Here is a 22,739-nt window from a genome sequence, read left to right as displayed (position 1 = left end):
TCACGGCAGCCACATGCAGGTCCCTTGGGTGACCTGCTGCCCGCCTGGCACGGCAGAGCCCTCACCCTCTGCGCTGGGCTGCGGCTGCTCCGGCACCGCTCGCCCTGACCCACTTTCCTGCAGCATTTCTGCATAGCGACAAGAGGTCCTGGCAGGACAAGCGTCACCTCCCAGCCCACAGGATTCTCCATTTCCTACTGCTTCAGCTGGAAGAATGTGTTTGGTGTTTACAGGCAGGCACACACGAGCGTGGCATTACACAGAAACGTATGTAACACACATAAACCCTGGGAACAGCTGGAATTAGAACAAAAACAACAACAACAAACCCTGCTCTCATTTGCAGAATGTTCCTTTGGATCAGACAGAGTGGCTGAACCAATACCCAGCCGAGGGATCCTCCTGGCTGCTCACAAGGAGCAGGGCTGTTCCCATCTGCCCACAGCTCTTTTAAAGGGACTTTGCCCGTTCCTCTCGAGCCAGTTGGAGCATCCCGGTGACCCCAGATCAACCCTGCTCTTTGAGTGCAACCAAGAGAAATACTAATGCACTGAGCCAACCAGAAAGGTGCTCTTCCTTCATTACCCCCCGCCAGAGCTCCAGCACTGGGAGGAAAGGCATTTGCCCAGCCCAGCCCTGGCCACCTCCTTCCCTGTCCCATTGCCCGCTCACCCTGTCCCCACAGAGCCACGCTGTGCTGGCTGCAGATGCACCCAAAGCTCTGATGTCATCTCAAGGCTTTTTCTTTTTCTTTTTCTTTTTCTCTTTTTTTTTTTTTTTTTTTTTTTTTTTTTTTCTTAGGTAAAGCATCTATATTTCCTCTGTTCTGAAATTTTGCTGAAACTATAACAAGCCAAAAATCTCTTCAATGGGAAATTTCACAAACAGAGGATTATGACTTCAGCTACAGAATAAGCAGCAGGAGCAGATGGAACTCTTCAGAAACAATGATTCCATTTTCATGCAAATTTCCTTAGTAGTTAAAAAAAGACGAAGAAGAAAAAACCCACCAAGATATCAGAATGGTTTCTAAATGGAAGGTTTTTGAATGATTCTAAAAGCAAAGGGCTGGTAGCTCTCCACAATCCCAAGCATTTTAGCAGCAGCCAGGAAAAAAAAAAAAAAAAAAAAAGCATGACAAACTAAAACCAGACTCTGTACCTCGTCAGAGTCCTGATAAGAGAAAACGGAAAATGGAGGGAAAGTATATTTCATTTTTTAGGATTTTCAACATCATCTTGGGCTTTGTGATAATGCATACTTCACAGCTAATTCTTATGCTCTTTAAGAGCACAGGCTTCATTCATGAAGCAGCATGACAAAAATTCTTTATCCACTTGATGACTACGGAAGGTGACAGCCACCGAGAAAAAGACAGCCACAGGGACCCTGCCAGAGTGCTAACCTGCAGCGTGCCTCTCCCGGAGTACAAGTGCTCCCCTGATTACAAGAATACAGACATGCATTTTTCATTGCTGAAATGTGGAAACTAAGCCAATTCTTTTGTTATTAATACTGGCAGCATAACCTAAAAAACAAATAAAAGCACAGAGCTAGCAGACCCCACTTCTGGCTCTTCCACTGACTTGTTACTTAGCTTTGGTCTTATGCCTTCATTTTTCCCTCTTGTTTACTTCTCAAGTGAGAGAATTCCACCTACTCCCTAACTCTCAATGTTGCAGATATGTTTTAGTGGCAGCAAATGGGAATGCTTTGGAAGACCAGTGTAATTCCACTTCTAAAGGCTACTTTTTTTTTTTTTTTTTTTTTTTTTTTTTTTTTTTTTTTTTTTTTAGATTGAGGTTTTGCAGGTAAATGCACAGAAAAGCAAGATTCAAATCGATTGCTGTCTGTCAGTGTTTCCCCCTGGATGATGAACCAGGTGGAAGGCTGTAGCTGCTGCCACCCTGTCAGGTTGCCCCCTCCAAATCCAAGCATCCTTCCTGCCACAGTCTCCCCCTCATGCTGCTCAAGTTTTGCATTGAGTCTCCACAAATTTCTCTCAATTCTATCCATCAATTTCTATCTCAGTTTATTGTTGATTTAAAAAAAAAAATAAAAATTCCTTGTGTACTTTTCACACAAAAGAGATAAAAAGTTTGCTACAAATATAACTGTAACCAGTGTTAAAGTAAAGGCCTCTGGACCATGCATTCAATATCAAGAATACTCCTGTTTAATCCCATTCTACCTACACTTATCCCTTTCATCATGTCACTGGCCAAATCTTTTCACTTTGAATTTGCTCTCAAACTGAATCTCCTTCCTTCCTCATCAAGTCAGATGGATTTAAGTAATGAAAGCTAAAGAACAGGGCACATACAGAATAACTAAAAAAAAAAAAAAATGGGCTCAACAAGGTTTATTTTCAAGCTTTCCCTTGCTTACTTCTTAGAAAGATGTACAAGTAGAAACAATTTTCTCAGTTAATCCCTCTTTGACCCAAATTAACTTTTTCAAAACTATTCTTAAACAATTTGCTTTACAATCTTGTCTGAATGAACCTTACAATAGACACATTCCCATTTCCCAAGGAAAGGAAGGGGAACAGCAGCAGGGAGGAGATGAGCTGGTGGGTCTGCACAGGCTGGGGAAGGGGCAGGGTGGTGGCTCCACCATCAGAGCCAGTATCTGCTCACTCGCTCACCACGGGGTTTGGTTTTGCACAACTTAATTCACACTCCTCAGAAACGAGGGCCAAGGGAACATAATGACCAGGACCTTGCACCACACAGCCAAAGGAGAGACATTTCCACCCCAAACTGAGCAGCAGTAACGCAGACTGAGCACAACCCTTGACTGCAGGAGCAAGTTTAGAGTAGAGAGAAGTGCTGGTCTTTCTGCAGGACAGGAACTGCCAGCGAGACACAAGAATAACCGTGAGCAGCACAAGGGAGTGCGGGGATCGCCTCTCGTTCAGCTGCCTCAACAGATCTTTGGTTTTTCATTGAGACCTGGGTAAATTTTATGCAGCAAAACATAAATCAAAGTTGATTCCAATATTGTAAAATGGCTTAAGGGTCAACTCCCCCACCTCCTCCTCTTTCCAGCACCGTCAGAACTGACAGGGTCCTGCAGGGCCCAGCTCTGGCTCACAGGAGCAGACACAGCAGAACGGCCCCGGCTGCGGTGCCCTTGCCTGGGGAACTCGTTCTCCACGACTGCTCCAGCAGTTCATCTCCCAACAGGAAGCAATGTTTTCCACAGTTATAGTGAAACACGATTCTCATTTAGTAATCACAACGTACATCCAATGGAACAGCACATAGTGCTTTGACAAAGAGCAATGTAATTAGGACAAGCCTCAAAATATTAAAGCATCTTAACCATCTGAAGATCACCTCTGACATAGGAGACAGAAAGAGGTATCTGAAGACTGGGGCAGCATTGTGTTTAAACACTCTGGCAAAACATTATTACTTTTTCTAAACCCTAACATCTCATATTTGGGCACTTTCATGTGATTTCTGCAAATGTTTAAAATTGGTTTACCCAAGGGCTTCTGACTCTTAGTTACTAAAGTTTTAAAATTATCACAACCTTGTACTAGGCAGACAGCACGAAGTCACCCCTAATTCAGGATTCCTAATGTACTGGGCTAGAGCAGTAGGCTGGAACTTAATCTAGGATAAAGACTTCAGTGTTTTCCAAAAAAAATTGTCCCACTTGCTTTTTTTTTTTTTTTTTAAAGCAAATCTTAAGAACAAATCATTAACAGCAAGCACAAAGGTATTACCTTGAAAGATCTCATTATTTGGACAGCATACGAGGCTGGGAAGTACAGTAGGTCCATGAAGCCACAAGCAGGGGGCTGTACAATCTCCTAAAGCTCAATTGCTGTTCAGATGGCTTGTGAAGACCATCCCACCAATGCTCTTATGGTTCAGAGGAAAGGATCAGATATTGTATGCTTTTCAGCCACTGTGACCCACAGCTGACCACTTAGAGGCACACTCATACCCCAGTCTGCACAGGAACAAATATTTTAACAATAGGATTGACTACATTTTAGAAGAATTGTCAAGTGGCTCAATGAGCAAAAGATAATCTTTGAAAGCAGAGAGAGAAGGAAGCTGTCTGGAAACCAGAGAAGGTACCAGAATGGTTATTGTGGGCAGAATGGACAGCAGATATGAGCTATCTCCTTCACACTCATGATGAGGAGGTGGGAACCTTTTCATCCACATCAGTGGCAGCTGTGTGACACTGATACAAGTCTGGGTCACCACTAAAGCAGCATGCTAACCTCCTTTTTTTTTTTTTTTTCCTAATTGCTTCCTTTTGGATGTTCCATGTAACTGACACTTGTTTGTTCATTTTGTTTTCCCTGCATTCAGCCAGCCCTTGAGGTCATCCTATAGTAATCCATGTCCAGAACACCCAGAAGGGCCCTCAGGCCCAGCCCTCCTCCTTCTGTGTCCCAAAACTGGCATTAGGATGTGGCTGACAGTGCTCAAAGAGACCCAAGTTCCACCACACCAACGGAGGAGCATCAGCTGTGTTATTGCTGCAGCACCTTCCTGCCAGCAGTCACCTGCAGCTTGTGTCACCCAGAGTGTCACAGGTTGGGAGAGACCTTGGGAACCATCTAGCCCAACCTCCACTCCCAAGAAGGTGTCCAGTGCTTTGGTCAAAACGTCCTCAAAGAAAGAAAGGTCAGCGGCTGACAACAGGCAGAGAAAGAAGACTAAAACGACTGGGAAAGAGCTTGGAGGAGAAAATGGAACAAGCACTTTAACTTCTCCCCATGGTCTTGCATCCTCACTGAAAACGTTTCACCAAAGTCAGCGCATCCTCGTTATGCAACTCCATATTCCAGAGACAGCCGAGTGTCTCACTTCACTGTTCCAGCCCAGGGAGAGGTGACAGACAAGTCTGTGGGAGCAGCTTTGAGTTTTGTTAGTCTAAAACCACCGAAACCAGCACGTCAGTGGAATTCATTTATCATCAGGTGGTCTCATTCCAGAACACACTCAAAGGCGTTTTATTTCTGCCCTGCAATAAACATGGAGAGAGTTGCTGTTCCGGGGCCGTTCCCAGCAGAACGTCGGGAAGCTGCCCCGGTGCTGCCTGCGGTTCGGGGCAGTTCGGTGAGGAGATGGTGGGTGCTGTCCCACACCCGCCATCTTCTGTAGCACCCACCGCGCCCCTCAACAGCGCTGGGACCCCACCGGCTCCTATTGCTGCCCCTCGGGATGCTCACGGTGCAGTCCCACGTTAAACACACGGAAACCGCGCTCACGTCCCGAACCGGGCCACGACACACAGGGGTTCCCGGTGGCCCAGAAATAACCCCTCCAGGTCCGAGGGTCCTGGGGGGGGGGGAGAGCTGAGGTGAGCGGGCCAGTCTGACAAGGGGGCCAGGTCCAGCCTCTCCCGGGAGGTTCCGTGTGACAGAGCCGTGGTGACAGCGCCCAGCCGGGACCAGGCAGCGGGGCCAGTCCGGCTCGGCGGTCGGTGCGGCGGTTCGGTGTCTATCCTGGGGGTTCGTTTCGGGGTGTATCGCACCCCATTGTGAGATGTCGGTATCAAATAACGCCCGGATGGCTGCGGGAAGGGCGCGGGGGGCAGCGGGCTCCCCAGACGGCCCCGACGCCGACACCCAAACAAGCGGCCCCGACCGCAGCCCGCGCCCCGCCGGCGGGGAAGGGGGGTGCACGGGGGGACCCTCCGGTGCGCGGGCACGGACCAATCAGGAGGCGACCCCGCGACGGGAGAACCAATCAGTGTCGGCGCCTGGCGCACGTGACCGGCTGCGCCCCTGCCCGTCATCTGGGCCCTATATAGCGGGCGGGGGGCGGCGGCCGCGGGGGCAGCGCCGGGGAGAGAGCGGGGCCGCGCCCGAGCTGCGGGTCCTGCCTGCACCAACTTTTTTTTTTTTTTTTTTTCTTTTTTTTCTTTTTTTTGTGCGTATGTGTGTTGTTATTACAATTTTTTTTGTTTTGTTGGTTTCTTGTTTTTTTCTTTTCTTTTCCTTTTCTTTTTCTTTTTTTTTTTTTTTTTTTTTTTTCCTTTTTTTTGGGGAGGGAGCCGAGCGCGGAGCCGTCGCCGGGAGCGCGCGCCCCGCCAGGTAAGGCGTTAATTGCGATTAACGGCTGGTGAAGAGGGAACGCTGGCGGGAATGGGTGGGGGGGGAGCGGGGGCCGCCCTGCGATGTCAGGGAAACGTAATTATTTTTTTTTCCAGTCTCATTTCTGCACGTGCTCCTTTGTTCTCCGAACAGAAGCGCTTTTTTTAATTTTTTCTTTTATATTAAAAAAAAAAAACAACCTCGATAGGCACATTTGCTAATGTAACATAGCTTGGGGGGGGCTGAGAGGGGGGGGACGGGAGGGACGGAGGGAGGGAAAAGAGGGGGGGGGGGAGATAAGGGAAACTCGAGCGATTCCCCAGCGCTGGAAGTTTGCTCCCGGGTTGCGGGTCGGTAACCAGACACGCGTGTCGCCTGAGGGCTGGCGGGGAGGAACTGAGCCAGACGGGGACAAAAAGGAGGGGGGCAGCCCCCAGACAAGGCGTCCCCGCCCCACGGCAGCAGCGCCCGGTACCACCGAAGGACTCGGCGGTACCGGGCGCTGCTGCCGCGGGGCGGGGACGCAGAAAGAGAGGAGAGATCCCCCCGCATCCCGTTCTCGGGTCCCCCTCTTTTGTCTCGCCCCGCCACCCCCGGGTGGTTCGGTCCCCCTCCGGTGACACCTGCGGAGCGATATCGCGACCTACGACTGCTTTAGCGATAGTTGTGAGAGCAAAGAGAGCCCCGAGTCTGTGGGGTTTAGTTCTCTGGCTGTGCAGGCGGTGCTCAGCGTTAGTTTATTTCATATTAATTGCAAATAAATAAATAAATAAAATGCCAGTGAAAAGAAACCCCGGTTTGCGGTATTTAAAGCAGAAATTTCTCTTATAACTTATTCTAAAAGAAATCAATGTATTTGCTCGCCAGACCATCTGCAGTTATTAAGTGTGACGCTTGCACAGGGTCCTGTGTACAATAAAAGACTCGGTCAACATCCACTTACAAATCTGGTATGTTGGACGAAAATAATTTTTCCTCAACTTTTCTTGTCCGGTTTCTTAGCAAAACCAACTCATTTTTTTTAAAAAAAAAAAGCTCTGGCTAGAATTCCTCAACAACTTTGCTAAAGTTATTTTCCCCCCCTCCTTGTTTTGCCCAGGAATGCCAGATAGCATATTTTTAAAAGTTCTAATTAAGCATCAAAAGCCACGAGGAGGATGAAAAGTGCATTTCCAAGCGTGGTGCTGCGGGCAGCCAAGGCGCCGGGCAGGACCCGCCGGGCGGGCGCTGGGCAGAGGTTATTCACATGGCTGTTCCAGAAACTCCATTCATATCTCTGACTACCTGGATTTGAATAGAAACCAGACAGCAATTCTTTGGTCCCAGCCACTATTCGCCCCGCCGGACAATAGAGATTTGTTAGCACACAGGCACAAGCCCTGGGACACAAAGCTGGAGGCAGCAGAGACAGGGGCTTCACTGCACAGGAAATTACAGCTTTTGATGCACTCTTGGCAGGTCTGCCGGTTCAGAAGAGCAACATGACTGTGCCATGTTTAAGAGCTCCTTACTGCCATTTTTAACCACCTAGAACATCATAAAAAGCTTTATTGTCACAGTACATAAAATCATGAAGTCAATATGGTTGGCTTTTCAGCTGGGGAGGCTGCCTCATGTCTGGAAGGCAGAAGCCTGATCTGGCTGGAGATTTTAATTCATAGTGGAGTGGGGAATTGAAATGAAAAATAATTCTGTGGACAGAAAACCTCCAAGTGTTTATAAAAAAGCAGAAGTCGGTTCCTGAGGCAGCTGATGCCCTGCCTGAGGTGTGGTGGTGGAACAGACTTCAAGTTCTGTGGGCTGTGAGGGGACCAGGCTGGGCAGCTGGTTTCATCAGAAAAGGTTTAAAAAATTTACTCCCTGCATCAGCTGTGTAGGACATTACCCAGTTGTGTCAACTTGGCAAATACCAAAATAAATAAGAAAAACAAACGCAAAAACGTTCAGTGTCTGGTACCTCCTGTTTTCCCTACTTTCCCCCCAGTCTCCAGTTAAAATGAGAACTCCTCAGAGACTGGGCTTTAATCCGCTGATTGGAGCCAATGAGCAGAAATTATTGAGATTAGGAACCCAACCAGCAGGTTGGTGAGATGAAAAGCCAGCCCCTCGCTGCGCGCCTGCCTCGGCCCCGCGGCGGAAGTCAGTTCAATCCTCACCCCGATGGCAGGGAGGTTGGGGCTCTTCCTCCTCATTTTCCGTATTTTTTCCATAAATCTTGCCTACCCAACTAACTTAGTGCTGGGTGAGATACCCGGTCCAGCAGGGGATTGGCACTCTTGGCATTCACAGAGGCATTAGGGCGGGTGTCCCCACCAGGAATGACTTGGCTCTCTTCTCCACCCGGGAAAAACCCAATGCCATGGAGCTGTGACACCCCGCAGTGTGAGCTCTGCCCTCCTCTGAGCTGCTGAGGTACCAACATCATAACCTGCAGAACACAAAGGTTGGGCTGATTCCTGCCCTTGAGCGTATTTTATCAAAGCAATCCTTGTGAACTCCAAAAAAGGGGAAAAATTTTAAAGTGAGGAAAACAGGTCCATCTCTCCAGGCACCCAGGAGATACCCGAGAAGATCTTGCTGATGCTCTGCTCAAGCCTCTTAGGCAGATGATGGACTTGCTTCCATTGCTCCTTTGAGAGACAGGCCAAAAAAAGACTGGGTGACTAAAACACCACCATTTTTTTTTTTAAAAGTGAAATCCTCTCTAAGGTGCTACTTGTAAGATTAACAAAACACATGTATGTAAAGGGCCAGCTCACATAATTTTCAGCTGCTATTCCAGAACATTAGAAATATAAATTACTTTTTACAGGAGTTGGTTTTGTCTGAATAATTATATAATTTCCTTGAATTCTCTTTCTGATGTAGTACAATGGCTTGGGTGTATTACTTCTCAGTAAAACTGAGGTGATAAGAATCAGGCTAGATTACAATCATGCTATTTTGATTTTTTTTCTTCTTGCTGGTATTTATAAACCCAGAAGGACTTGACTAAAATAAGCCTTTGAACAAAACTGTTATGGATTATTTTAATGCAGTTTAAGGATGTCGATGGCTCTACCTACAAACCACTTTTAGATTAAATACTATGGTATTCTTAAAATATAGCAACCTTTTTCTGTTACCTCTAGGAGTGCTAACACTTGGTATTCATCTGGAGGCTGATTTTAAAACCTACCCCTTCAAAGTGCTGCCCAGAAGAAAATATGTACTGGACAGTTAAATTCTGACCTTGCAATCGGGTCTTAAGGGTTTGAATACCTATTAAGCATATCACTGAATGGAAAATAGACCATTAGTGGTTGGCAAAAAGAGCTTCTGCCTAATCAAAATAGCCATAAAAGGAATGTCTGGGCATAACCTGCCCCCATAAACATCTGCATACTCAGCCTGGACATGGGAATAATCGCATCACACATGTAAGGATGATGATGGCTGTTCTCATGGGGTCTGGTTTTTTTTTAGTTTGTTGTTCTGTTTTTTTTTTTTTTTTTAATTGCACAGGGAAATTACAGCTAACTCAAAAGCCAGCTTTCCCAACTCCACTTACAGCTATTCCAACAGAAAGTTAATGAAAACTGACAAAAAAGAAGAAACCTGTTAACCACTGATAGATTTAGAAGTTGCAGAAGACCAAGATGTCTATAATGTGACCTTTAATGTAGAGCATTGCATTGCAGGGTTAGTTGCCAATAAAAATGCATCAGGTACGCTGAAATCTAGCAACAGACTTGGCAATTTAACAAAAAAATGTGGAATCCTAAGAATTTCACTTTATCTCAATAATAGCCAGCAGATGCTGTATTTGTTCCAAAACCACAGTATTGATCCATATCACTCAGAAGTTTCAAATGTTAGGAACTCAGAAGACAACAACCGGGTGTTTTTTCATTACAGACAACATAAAAGCCTGGGTTGTTTTTTTCCCCTCATAAGAAGCAACACAGACATACAGACTGATGACATCACCTTTTTAAATAGACTTCAGTCATTCTTACTTTCCCTATACTGCCTGAAAATAGCATGACCTGTCAGCAGCTGCCTGTAACACAAAGGAATTCACACAAGTACCATCAGTGACCACTGCATAAACCTGCACATCTTGAGTGTGCTGAAGTGCTGCATCTCAGTACCAGAACCCTTCTGCCTTAACAATTAATCCTGCCACCTAAACACACGTGTGTAAATTAATACTGCAGTAAGGCTGGGGACAGGAGTCCTGCCTGCTTGGTGGCAGGGCACTGCCCATCCTCACTGCCTCACTCTCTCCACCTTTGGGTTGCAACATCACATCCCTGCAGGTGGCAGGGAGCAGCACGAAGTGCTCTGCGATGTCTCCCCATGGGACGCTGCCACCAGCTCACCCCAGCTGCTCACAAGGGTTTTTCATGCCCAGGAGCCATCATCTGCATGGTCTGATGGGTGTTTCAGGGCTGGGCAAGAGGGACCTCAGAAGCGACACAGTCATTGCAGGAAGCAGAGCTGGCGAGGTCCAGCAAAGGACAGGTTATCAAGGCAAAACATTCCTGTGCTACGTTTCATGATTCTCCCATTGGTCACCTAAACCAGTTTATAGTTGTCTTGAAAAGTATCTTTTCACATAAGCATTCAGGTCTTTGCTGCTAAGTTTCTTTGGGGCTTGCTGGCAGCCCACACGTTTCCCTTAGCTCAGCAGGACACACAATCTTTCCTCACATGCAGAAAGCCCTCAGTGTCTTCTGGAAATAACGTGACATTTCAACTTCAATGTCACAGACAAAGGGGACCAGCCTGGTCTGTACCCGAGGCACCAGGTCTGCCTGTCCCTGGGATATTCCCAAGCTCCCATGTTATGCCCCCACGGGCAGCTGCAGGCAGGGCTGTGCCTGAGGGTCAGCAGGTCCCACGTCCACCCTGCCCTGGGGACCAGGGCTTGGGCTGCAGCTGAATCCACCACTCCAGGGGAATGAGGGAACGTCACAGGGCAGCTGTGTGACAAAATCTGGATGTACGGGGGATGTGAGAGGTCCCTGGTACTGATGTTACCAGTGGCTATTTGTATTCAGATGTATTTCTTTAGATGGAGTCTTAAATCCAGATTTTTAAGGTGATCAACGTGTTTGCAGACAAGGTTCACGTGTCAGATTCAGATTCTAGTTATAAAACAGAACGTGTTCAAGTTTGCCGTATATTTTTTCTGCTAAAGATTTAAATATCATGTGGCTTTAGCTTTCTTTCTGTTCACTGAATATCAAGGTCAATTAGGAATGATGTCTGGCTAGTACTCTCAGAGCAGATTAGACAGTTGCATCAAAAACTAGGACCATGTATAGGTCATCTGTTACTGTGACCTAGATTTCTGAGAATCTGTTCAATTTGTTTTATTGAAAATGTGGTACTGTCTCAGTGCTGTTTCTCATACTAAACCTCTCCATAATAGCAGAAAATAGCTTTGTTAGATACTTACAGACGTTGCTTACTACTTCTGCTAAGATACAAAGAAAATCAAATCCATATAGCAGACCTGTGGCTGTCATCCATTTAATTTTAAAATAACTTAAGGTTCTGAAAGGCTTATGCCTTATAATCTAAAGCATTTGGTCCACATGCCAAAGAGTGGGCAATCTGAAATACATAATAGCTTAGCTTCAGCTTTGTTTGCCCTATTTAATTCATTTTTTCCTTCAGTAACCAGTGGATAGATGCAATATTTCTGCAGTTTGCTTTGGAAATGACAAACCTACTGAAATATCTGAGCAGAGCGAGGCTATTCCACTGGAATCATCTGTGAGAGCTTTGCTGTGCCCTGCAAGGAGGGTTTGGGTTGCTCAGCCTGAGAGCAGAGCCAGACACCCCTCCTCAGCCCCTGGTGGTTACTTATTGAGCAGAAAGATTTTTGCCATCTGAATTTTGACACTCTTGCAGTATAGCCACCTGTGCTTTCTGGGTTGCCATTCTGGAACCACACAAAAGCAGATTTCCATTTGGAACATGTTATGACAAATCTCCTCTCCTCTCAGAGCTCTTAATTGTTCCGGTTAGAAAGCAATTACTGAGCTATAGATCAGGCAAACACACCAGCTTGTTGGTGCAAGCATTTGGGAGAGGGAAGGGGAGAAGGTGTATCATAAAATATTAGAAAATATTTTCTAAACACCACTGAGTTTGGCGTGAAAAGAAAACTGTAAAATTAATGAAGTGATTGCTGAATCTGCAATTCAAACAACGTACGCCAACCAAATTTTAGAATTATCATAATCACCAGTCTCTGTGGCTTATCCTGCTGAGAGAGCTGTGGTGTAACACACATCCACAACAGTTGTGTTCTCATCACACCCCAGGACAAAATGTAGGTAACACAATCAAACAGCGATAGAAAGGAATACACACAAAAAGGGTGCCAGTAGATTGAGATCTGCAGATTAAAATCTCTAGTATGTTACTCCCTCATAAATAATACTTAGTAAATCTGTTCTATTTTTTCAAAATTCTAAAGCCAGATCTACCAACCCATCTGAATTTTATGCTACTTTCATATTCAAACTTTTATGTGCATCTTGCAGCACACTGGGACCAATTTATTTTATAGGCAAGATAAAAACCCAGGAATATTTGGGTGACGTTATCCAAAGATCATTCTTCTAAATGAACATAAGTACATTTTCTCTTTTTTGTTTCACATGATGTCTGCATTTAAATCAGCTAAATGTATAATTCAGAAAAGAATGGCTTGAGTTCTGCTCACCTGGGGGTTATATCCACATCTATCCAATATTTAAAAGCACACAAAAGCAAAGAAATTAAATAGATGGGGGGGGGAGGGAGTTTTTCTTCAAACTGAGTATTTGCCTGGTAACCTGATATAAGGAAGTGCCTTTTTTGCCCCCCAAGTCATACTTAGTTGTTCTACAAGAGCCTTTGAAGATACTGGTTTTAAACGTTAACACCTGCAGAACAGCTAGAAAGATGTGGCAGTTCAGATCTTTTTATCCTGCTCACATCATTTTCTTTGCTTCAGTTATTTACAGTTATTGGAAGGAAAATCTTTATCATACTCAGTGTATCACGAAATGGAGCCTTACGAGACAGCAGCAGAACATTGGCCCAGAGGTACCATGCTGCCAAAATGGAACCATGAGGCAGATTTTAGAGGTGTTTCTTTTGAGAACTCCCAATCTCAAAGCCTGCCAAATGAGAGTTGTTGGATTATAAAGCTGAAAAAAAGAAAGGAATTATCTTCAAAGGGACAGTTATCAATGAATCGGGGAGAGACATCATGATTATGAAAAGCAAATCCTTCCTCTGATCCCTCCCCTTCCATGCTGCTTCCCCAGCTGATATCCCAAGCTTTACCCAGAAAGAATTGCTAATATTCCAGTCAGGCAAATATAAAAGTTCCAGCTAGTGTATAAAAAAAGCTGTTTTTCAAATTGTTCCCTGTGATGGGTGTGTGGCCAGGGGGGTCATGGCACTGGTCTGGAGCTGCAGGAATGGAGCTTCTCCAGCTGGGATCACCTTTCAGTATAAAGATCAGGCCATAAGAATGAAACAAATATCTCTCATTTCTGATTGCTTGGTGAGGTATATTTCCCTCTTTGTCAGTTGCACGTCCAGGTCCTGGGCATTTCCTCAGCATCTCAAACTGAGAAATTAAAGTGATTCCTTGTAAGGTCCCTCCCCAGGGCAGCTTCCCACCTAGGGGGAGCCCACGAAGCGCAGGCTTGCAGCATGCCCTGGCTCATCAGAGCCAAAACCCAGGATACTTTCTAATGCTATCATATCCAGCTACATGATGTATTTCAGAAACATTAAGAAGGGAATTTCAGACTGACCAGGATGAGAACAGGGCATTTTCTGCCCTCCCTACTCTGAAAGACACTGGCCAAGCTCTGCGAGTCCTGATCTCCCAGCAAAAGGCAATTTTCTGCAACAGAAAAACTAAATCTGTGAAGGCTGTCACACTGATGACTGCGCCAGCAATTTCCAGAATGCTAGAAGGCAGAAAACTCAGTAATAGAATCATATGTAGTTAGGATCATCTCTCTCCTTGCTGAAGTCGAGACACAGGAACTGTGCCTGAGTTCACAGCTACCAGGAAATGGTTTTGATCTTGACACAGGCACAGAGTTGCCAGCCAAGAAGAGCCATCAGCACAGGAGAATCTTCTGAAGCAGCACTTATCCTGAATTCACCAGTAATAAATACAAGGCACCCCAGGTCTCAAGCAACGCAGCATTTCAGTGATTAAGAATTTGAAGCGTGTTTGATACACCAAAAAGGAAAATGTTTATCTGTATCTACAGAAACTGCTTACCCAGCATTACAAGTGTGGGGTTAGGGTTAGGACAACTGCAGCAATTCACTAGGAGGACACCTGAGATTCCTCTGTTAAAAACAACCTAATAGAGACAGCAATCTTCATGGCAACAAATATTAAAAAAAACTTGGAGAGAACTGTTCATAGGAAAGCTGTGAAAATTCATGAAAAGAAAAATGCATTCGTGGTTGCTGAATGCAGAGAAGCCTGTCTCCAGGAGTCTCTGTGTGTACTGAAAAATGTCTGGAAGACAGGAGATGATTAGTAGGAAATATGCAAGTTTCTCCAGGCACCCATTAGCCACTGTTTTGATTTTATGTTAGAGTTGCAACTGCTTTATTGATTGCAGCCAACAGCTACAATCCAATTGTGACTCCAACCATCAAGGTAGTTTGTTTTGTTGTTTGTTTGGTTTGGGTTTTTTCCAAAACAAAGACAAGTTCTGAAGTTCTGTGCAGTGAGATGAAGATACACAATTATTAAGACACCCTGGGCTGAGATACTTTTTGTTCCACGTGCACCGCAGGCACCAATAGCTCATAAGCACAGCTTGCTCCAGAGCCATCCCCACAGGGTGCAGTCCTGGAGGGGTTCCTTATCTCCTCCCCACTTTGTTTGGGTGAAATTGTACTTAGTCCTTTGGAAAGTATGGTGAAGAGGCAGGCAGGTCTTGCAACATTCTGTGCAAGGGATCAGACACACAAACAACTCTGGAGCCCAGCCTGCAGGCTGAAGGCTAATCCAGTGTGATCAGCCCCGAGTAAGTGGGTCAGCAAGGGAGCTCCAGACCATGGCCAGGTCTTCCAGCCCAGCCACAAGCATATTTGACAAATACTTCTTTTAGCCAGAGACCCAGGGTTCAATTCTGAGAGCTCATGTGTTTGTTCTAGAAAGGTAAAACAGATTTTGTTTTAAGAATACAACAGTTTACTTCAATGGCTTGGAAAGAGTTCAGAGAACTGCTTAAAAAATTGGGGGTGCATCTCGTTACTCAACCTGGGATGTCAGATTGCAAGAACATTCAGATATAGATCTCTTATTTTAAAATACGTTAAGCAAAACCAATCAAAACCAAAATAATTTTTTCTGCTAAAATCACTTGTTGAGATTTAGTCCAATATTTTCCAAGAACAAGGAATTCTCTATTGCAATTTATTTCGTTGCAAACACGATCAATCACAGCGAGTACCACCTCTTACAAGGGGGGCATTTCTGTTCACACAGGGTCCATGTTCCCTGGTCCCAAACACTTAACTTTGTACTGGCCTGTACTGAAGCTTTCATTTATGCTCGACTCAGCTACAAAGATCCTCATTTGTGACACTTTTCAATCTAAAAACCCCAAACCTGCTAACATCTGATACTATGTTTCTCCTGTGTCTAAAACGTCAATGATTGAGGACATGGGAGTTACTCTTAAGAACACACCAACTTGATCAAGTTCCCGCTTGGAATTACGTTGAGACCTTCCCGTTTGTCATTTTTAAATCCTTTTAACATTTGCCACAGCAAATTTGTATCATACCAGTTTAAGTTGTCATCCGGTATTAATTCAAGCACGGTACAAAAGCCTAGGGTATGCTGCATCCACAAGCAAGCTTGTAAAGTCAAAATGAGATAAAAATAACTGATAAGTCCTCCATAAATCACAGCAAACTAGTATTAATTGCATTTCTCACAAGTTCCAGAGGAGCTCTGAATTTATTTTCTCTAGGCTCACCATCACAGCACTACAGTCTGAAAGGGCAAATGGAACAGATTGGTCACTTTGTCCCCAGATTTCATGTACTCCCAAGAATTGTCAAGTAGTGGTCCAAGGAGCTTTTGGAGGGCTAAGGAAAAAAAAAATTCTCTCCAATGCTAATTGTAGGAGATTTCTGGATCTAAAATGTTTGGGAATAGCATTGCTACTTAGATGCTCACCCAGATTTCAATGAAACAAGAACAATAACTAAAAATGCTGCCAGTGATTACAGCCTCATGTCTCCCCATTGTCTCCTCAAGGTGGATTTGCATGCTTACACTGCTGAAGCCATTTACATCTATAAAGAAAACAGGTTTCTATAGTACAATTAAAGCTCGTTACAGGACTCACATGGCATTTGCATGGCTGGCTGAGGGCAGGCACTGCGCCCAGTGCTGAGCAGTCTCAGTCCCCATGTCCAGGGGGGTGCCCGCTCCCTCCCGAGCCACAGCTGGGGGCTGGAGGGGAGCAGAGCTGTTTTTCTGCCAGATGCAGATGTTAAATTTATTTAGTGGCACTTGAGGGCAGTGCCGTTAGGATTCCTGCCCTGCTATAAATAAAAGCCTTATTGTGAGGCACTAATAGAACGATTGAATTGGGGTATAAGAATTGTTCAGGCACCACAAACACAGAGTACCAGAAACATCCACAAAATTAACTAAAGCCTGTCCCATATTTCAGAAAATGAACAGGTTAACCTCTGTTTCAGGCTTTGGGTGCATATTTTGAGGAAACCATTTCCTCCATACAGAAACCCATTTTTCCCACTGGTAAGTTGAAAGAAAACCCTGTGTGCTCTGAATCTACAATATTTTCATTGTAAAGTTCTACTTCAGCAACCCAGTAGCTCCTTGAGCCAACTACTGCACTGCCCACCCCCAGGGAGCCCCGTTCCCAGGGTGACCCATGTGCAGAGCTCACACAGACCCATGTCCTTGGCTGCCTCCAGCATCTAGGGAAGATGTTACATCCACCTAATGCTTTTTTCACCACAGAAAATAATAATTAAGCATTAATAACAGAGGTGGCAACAGCTATGGGCTGGCTTCAGTGGTTCCTATGTGAAAGGAGACAGAGTGAGGGCGCAGTGCACAGTTTTTGAGGTGTGTCAGACTGAACTACATGGTCCATAGAAGAACTATCTTCTATGTAGCATCTTACCAGTTCTGCTATGCTAATGCAAGAAAAATGAACAGAAGTTGCCATACAGGGGGCTCAGGCAGCAGTGACTGCCCTCAGCTCCCCTGGGTCAAAGCTGTCTGTTTCAGGTGCTTTGCTCCCTACTGCCAGGGCTTCCATTAAGCATAAAGACACTGTTTTCAATAGACAAGCAAAACAGGGAAGAAAGTAGATGAAAAAAAATGACATGACCTGTTGTGTGATAAGACACAGACAAACACAAAAGAGGAGAAAGTGCCTGAACTGCGTGGAAGAGCGATCCCATCTCTACCCTGGCAGCACTCACTGCTGTAGCTTCCAGGTGGCTTGCTCTGTAACAGGATAATCCTGAGTTTCCTTACACTATAGGGATACATACATATGTATGTATTCATACACACACACCCCAAGAGAAAGGGCTTGGAGAGTGAAAAGAAAATGTGTATTTTTGCCTGCAGTTCTGGGGATAAAACTTCCAGCACTAGAACGATTGTGAAGATCTCATCTGTCCAGCCCAGCCTTGCTCAAACTGCCCAGCCACATTGTTTCCAGAGAACTATTTTATCATTTCGGAATCTGTCCAAAAATCTAGCTGATGGAGAACTTTGCAAGAGAGAAGGCATGTGCAGCCAGGACACATAACATGTACAGATTGGTTTTAACATTCAGAAGAAATTCAATCTCTCCAATGAAATGCGACAATGGGAGTGAGCAAGTGGCAGGTGAGCAGAGTTAGGAAGGGAGGAAGCAGTAGTGAACTGAGAGAAAAACAGCTTTTGCAATCTAGTTTAAATATAAGCACAGTTTGGGTTTGTTAAAACAAAAATTTCATGCTTGACTTGAACTTATTTTCCTTGATTTATGTTATACCCACATGTTGTCACCCTTCACACTGGGACACTCAACACTGAAGGCTGAGCATTGCCTGTTATTAATTCAAGTTTTCTTTGTTCTTTCCACCAGCTCCTACTCCAAAAAGATGGCAAGAAAAAGGTGAGGCTAATTTTCAGATAATTCTTTTGATTTTTATTGTCAGTTGGTGTTTAATGATCCCATTAAAATCAGTCCATTTATTAAGTGCAGACTACAAACTATTCTGGGAGTGAGCTCATCTCTCAAACAGCTTATTCAGTATAGTAGATTGTTTCAAGTACTTCATCAGACAATACACTTACTGTTAAGTTACATGTGTCAGCTCAGGATATCCAGATACTTAACAGTCCCTACGACATGAGAAAATACTCTGAATTAAAAGCAAGTCTCCAGCATTTAAAAGGGACAGATGATTCCTCCCCCCCCCAAGTTCTGTAGGCTCCACTCACAGCAGTTGTTTCAGATAGAGCAGCAGATTTCACTTTTAACAAACAAGCTGGAAGTAATTCCTCTCTCAAACAATGCAAGCCAGGTAGAAAAAGTGAGGATAATTAGATGCAATATGGAGACTTAAAGAGAATAAATCTCCCTTTCTACAAGAGCCACAACATCTCAGCAGCTCAGAGCACCCCACAAGTGAGTGAGCAGTGGGGAGAAAAAATGGGGTGAAGAGTATTTTGTGATGCCTGCCCACCAGGCTGGAAGCATCATCCCAGCCACAGGCAACACGAAAAACATTCTAGGGTCAGGTTAATCCCGGTGGAATCGAGTGACTGAAGAGGCATTGAGACTGGTCCCCATCCCACTCTCACTTAATTTTTTTAACTCAACTTTATAAAGAAATCTGACACATAAACACCCTTAGTGTAGCTGCATAGCCACAGGAGGAATGGCTTTTTCAGGACTGCAATTCAGATCTCTTCAAAGCTGTTTTAAAGAAACACTAAGTCAACTTAGCATCCAGGACTGTAGTGTTACACTTCTGTGATTCATTAGTCCTCATGGTTCCATTTCGTAATTAAAATACTTGCAGTTTAAAACTTTACAATAAAGAATGTGCAGTCCTCAGCAGTGTTTCCACTAGTCTATGGAAAACATATGCATGGAAAATCTGTACAGTGCATGTCCCACCACCATCTTTGGATAGCTTCAGCGAACATTCAACGCTGTCGGTGAGTTTGAGAATTAGAAAAAACCATCGACCGTTGACTGTACCTTGAGGTTTATCACAAACCCTCTGTTACATGGAAAGCTTGAACCTTCATAGTTTTTCACATATGGATGCCATTAACAGGTCATGATTTACAGATTATATTAAGAGCTACAGAGGCTGAGTTTCTCCAGTTCTTCTACCTTCCCCAAAATAAGAGTGCTTGTTTTCTCTTTAAAAAGAAAAACCAAACAAAAAACCCACAAACCTTTATACCCCAGCAGAATTTCTGCACAACAAAGTATCTGAGAGCAATGGCAGCAACATATCCACACCATATGGTGTACTTGGAAACAAATCTGAGCATGGTATATGTTCAAAATAGCAGAATACAGGCCAGATCAGGAGGGAAACCTCCTTTCCATTTGGGCTGGCAACTTGAGCTTGGCTGGAAAAAGCTCTGGAATGTCAGCTCACTTGCTGACAGGAACCTGTGCTTGGTTTCAGCAGCTGCTCACCGGGGAGGCTGGCCAGGGACCCGCTCCCTCCCAGCAAGGTCCAGCTGCTCCTGAGACTCAGGCTGTTGCTTTGCAACCAGGAAAACTTTTTCTGCTTTTACCTTCTAACTGAGTGGAATTAAAGTACCAAAACAGGTCTGTCAAAGCATTAGAAGGTGGTTCAGCTGATAGCTACATACAGCATCAGAGCCTTCCTACCACAAAGGAGGTCTCAGAATCCTGACTCGCACTAAAGTTCATGATCTGAAATGGTGGCTGGAAGTGATAAACCACTTCTCAACAGCAGTGGGTCCCTCAGGAGTCATGAGGATGCTGTAGAAGCTACTTTGATAGCCAAGAAGGAGGCTCAATGAGGACATGACAACTGCTTTTAAGCAAGATGTCTCTTACACTGGTGTAATGTGAATACTTCTGGGATGAGGCCCAGCCCTCATCGAGTTTGAGGACAATCTGCTTCTTGAGAATTTTTGGAAGATAATTTAAACGCACAAACAGGAACTGCTCAGTGAATGCACTGTTTTCAAGCCCTCAGGGTATACAGTCAAGAACCATAAACTACAAAACATATTCCTGGCAGAAATAATCTGTAATATAAGTGGAGTAACCAAGCAAAACAAATCACCTTTACAAAAAAAGGCGATTTACATCATATTTCAATCTAGTTTCCAAACAAAAGAATGGTTTTCCACTGCTCTCCCTGTGCAAATGGACTTTCCAGAAGTCCCCAGGGTTCCAAGGAGCCCTGAGCTATCTGTCTGTCCTGAGGGGAAGGAGCCTGCATCCCCAGCCAGCCCATGGGAGACCCCGGGAGCAGGAGCAGCACAGAGCATCTCCAGCACGTAATGGCTGCACTCAACATTCATTGCTGTCGGTGGGTTTTCATTTCTATCAACTCACTGATCAATGAATGCAAACTGCGGACCAGACAGCCAAGAGAAAAGTCACCTGAAGTATTCCAGTGCTGCCCAGCAGTGAGGGCACAGGGCAGGGCAGTGCTGTGCCAATGGTAGCTCGATAGGGAAAATTTACTGCAGTAATAAATGTGAACAGTCTGAAAACATGCCCACTGGATTGTTTAAATATTACAAAAACTAGAGAAATTACTCTCTTTCATTGCAGTTTGACATTACACCTTTCAAATTTCAAATCTGTCAGCATGTTTGGAAGACATTAAAAAGTGAGGGTGCACAATTAGATTTTTTTTTTTTTCAGTGGCATCTTACATGATGTACAAGAACGCACTTGTATATTATTTTCAACAGACACTGCAGCCTACTGGCTTTCCCTACATACATCTGTATAAAAATACAAACCACGGAAGTCCTGACAGAGGTGTTCATCTTTGCTGCAAGGAAATGTGAAAATAATTCACTGCAATAGCTCAGACATTTCAGACAAACAGGAAAAGCTACAGCAAAGGGGCCACCCCTGTCTGCATGGCAAGCAGAAGGCTCAGGCAGACACTCCACAGATCTTAAACGCTCTGCATGCACAGATAAGCCTAAGAACTCAGCTTTCTACTCTGTTGTGAAAATCCTCATGTTTTTTGCTTTAATCATGTTTGGTAATGAGACAGCAAGAGGAAAAACTTAACAGGAGGGGCCAGGTTAGCAGACATGTTCAGAATTTTTTAAACCCCATGCTTGGGAAGTTTCAGATGTTTCTGGCACCAACTGTTCACTCCCTGCCAGAGCTGCCACTCCACAGAACCTCCTGCCCCAGACATCAGCCAGGACAGACCCATCAGGATGGTGCTGAGCACCTTGGTGCCCAGCTGGACCCTCCAGCACAGCCCCAGCAGCCCACCAGCCTGCCCACACCCTGGCACCGGTGCTGAGGGGTGATCAAAAGACAGGAAGACAGCAAAGGAACTCGAGGAGCTCAGTTTATTTAATCAACAGTTTATATAAATATCATCACAGGGCACACAAGTTTGACAAGCAGTTTGCAGTTTAGCAAAAGGTAACACAGACAAGAATGCTGTAGCTAGACAAATCCAGACTAGCAGTAATACACAGTTTTCTAAAGGAAAAGAGGGTAATTCAATTCATGTTAGACAGCTTTACTTTTAGTATTTGGCAGATACACCCTGAGATGGAAAATTGAGATTTGTTTTAAAATCTTTTGATACATGAGGTGCCTGAATGCAGCAAATCTAAAGGCATGCCAGCCTATGAGGGTTCAACAGAATGTTAATCAACATTTTCATCAGCTATACGTGTGTCTAAACGATAACTTAAATGACTCCATAAATGTGTGTGAAATTACCCATTTCTGTATAAAAGTGATCAGCCACATGAAGACCTCTCTAGGTGCTTACGGAACTGTACTTTATTAATCCACAAATAAATGTGCACATTTGCAGCTCTGAGCCTACTATACATTCATTCCACATGAGTGGAATTCTCACTATAAAGGGAGGAATAACATTCCCACTGCAAATGAACCACAGCTCTCCAAAGCTTCAAAATTCTCCAATAAAAGTAAGTAAAAGTCCATCAGCACAATGCTATGGGTGGAAAGTGCAGCGTCCTGACTCTGGAAGGTTGTTAGCAGTTCTGAACATCTGAGCATTATTTCTTAAATGAGCTACCAGTTAATAATCTGCCACATTTGAAAAGTCCAGAGAGTTTCCAAAAAATTAAAAGCCGCTTTAAATGAGACAAATTGGCAGAGAGCTCATCCCTCTATTTTGAGCAGAACTGCTTTGGATTTACCCCTGTCGGACAAGAACTCGTTGCCATCTAGTGGCTTTTAACCGAGAAAATGTCTCTGGTCCTTGGGCACAGCACATGCCACTAGATGGAGCAAGAAGAAAGAATTCTGAATTGAGAATTGCAGTGACAAAGACCTCAACAGCTACCAGGTATGAGAATCCCTGCCTCCAGGAGTAAGAATTAGCTCTAAAACTTCTAAAAGTCTCAACTTTG

The 22,739-nt window shown here is 44.6% G+C and overlaps 1 protein-coding gene and 1 long non-coding RNA gene across 6 annotated transcripts in view; one reads left to right on the top strand and one right to left on the bottom strand.

The window, feature by feature from the left end:
- NR6A1 (nuclear receptor subfamily 6 group A member 1) overlaps positions 1–22,739 on the bottom strand; it is a 71,379-nt gene that overhangs the window by 34,924 nt on the left and 13,716 nt on the right. The window lies entirely within an intron of this gene.
- LOC139806608 (uncharacterized) lies at positions 5,797–22,178 on the top strand. Of its 2 annotated transcripts, XR_011730301.1 has the most exons (3): positions 5,797–6,070; positions 16,820–16,880; positions 18,232–22,178. It is a non-coding gene; the product is annotated as an uncharacterized lncRNA (long non-coding RNA). The 2 variants fall into 2 exon arrangements; XR_011730300.1 differs by lacking the exons at positions 16,820–16,880; positions 18,232–22,178 and adding an exon at positions 7,170–8,010.

This window comes from Heliangelus exortis, chromosome 22, assembly GCF_036169615.1.
Source record: "Heliangelus exortis chromosome 22, bHelExo1.hap1, whole genome shotgun sequence".
Classification (NCBI taxonomy): Eukaryota; Metazoa; Chordata; class Aves; order Apodiformes; family Trochilidae; genus Heliangelus; species Heliangelus exortis.
This window is presented reverse-complemented; position numbering and strand designations above follow the sequence as displayed.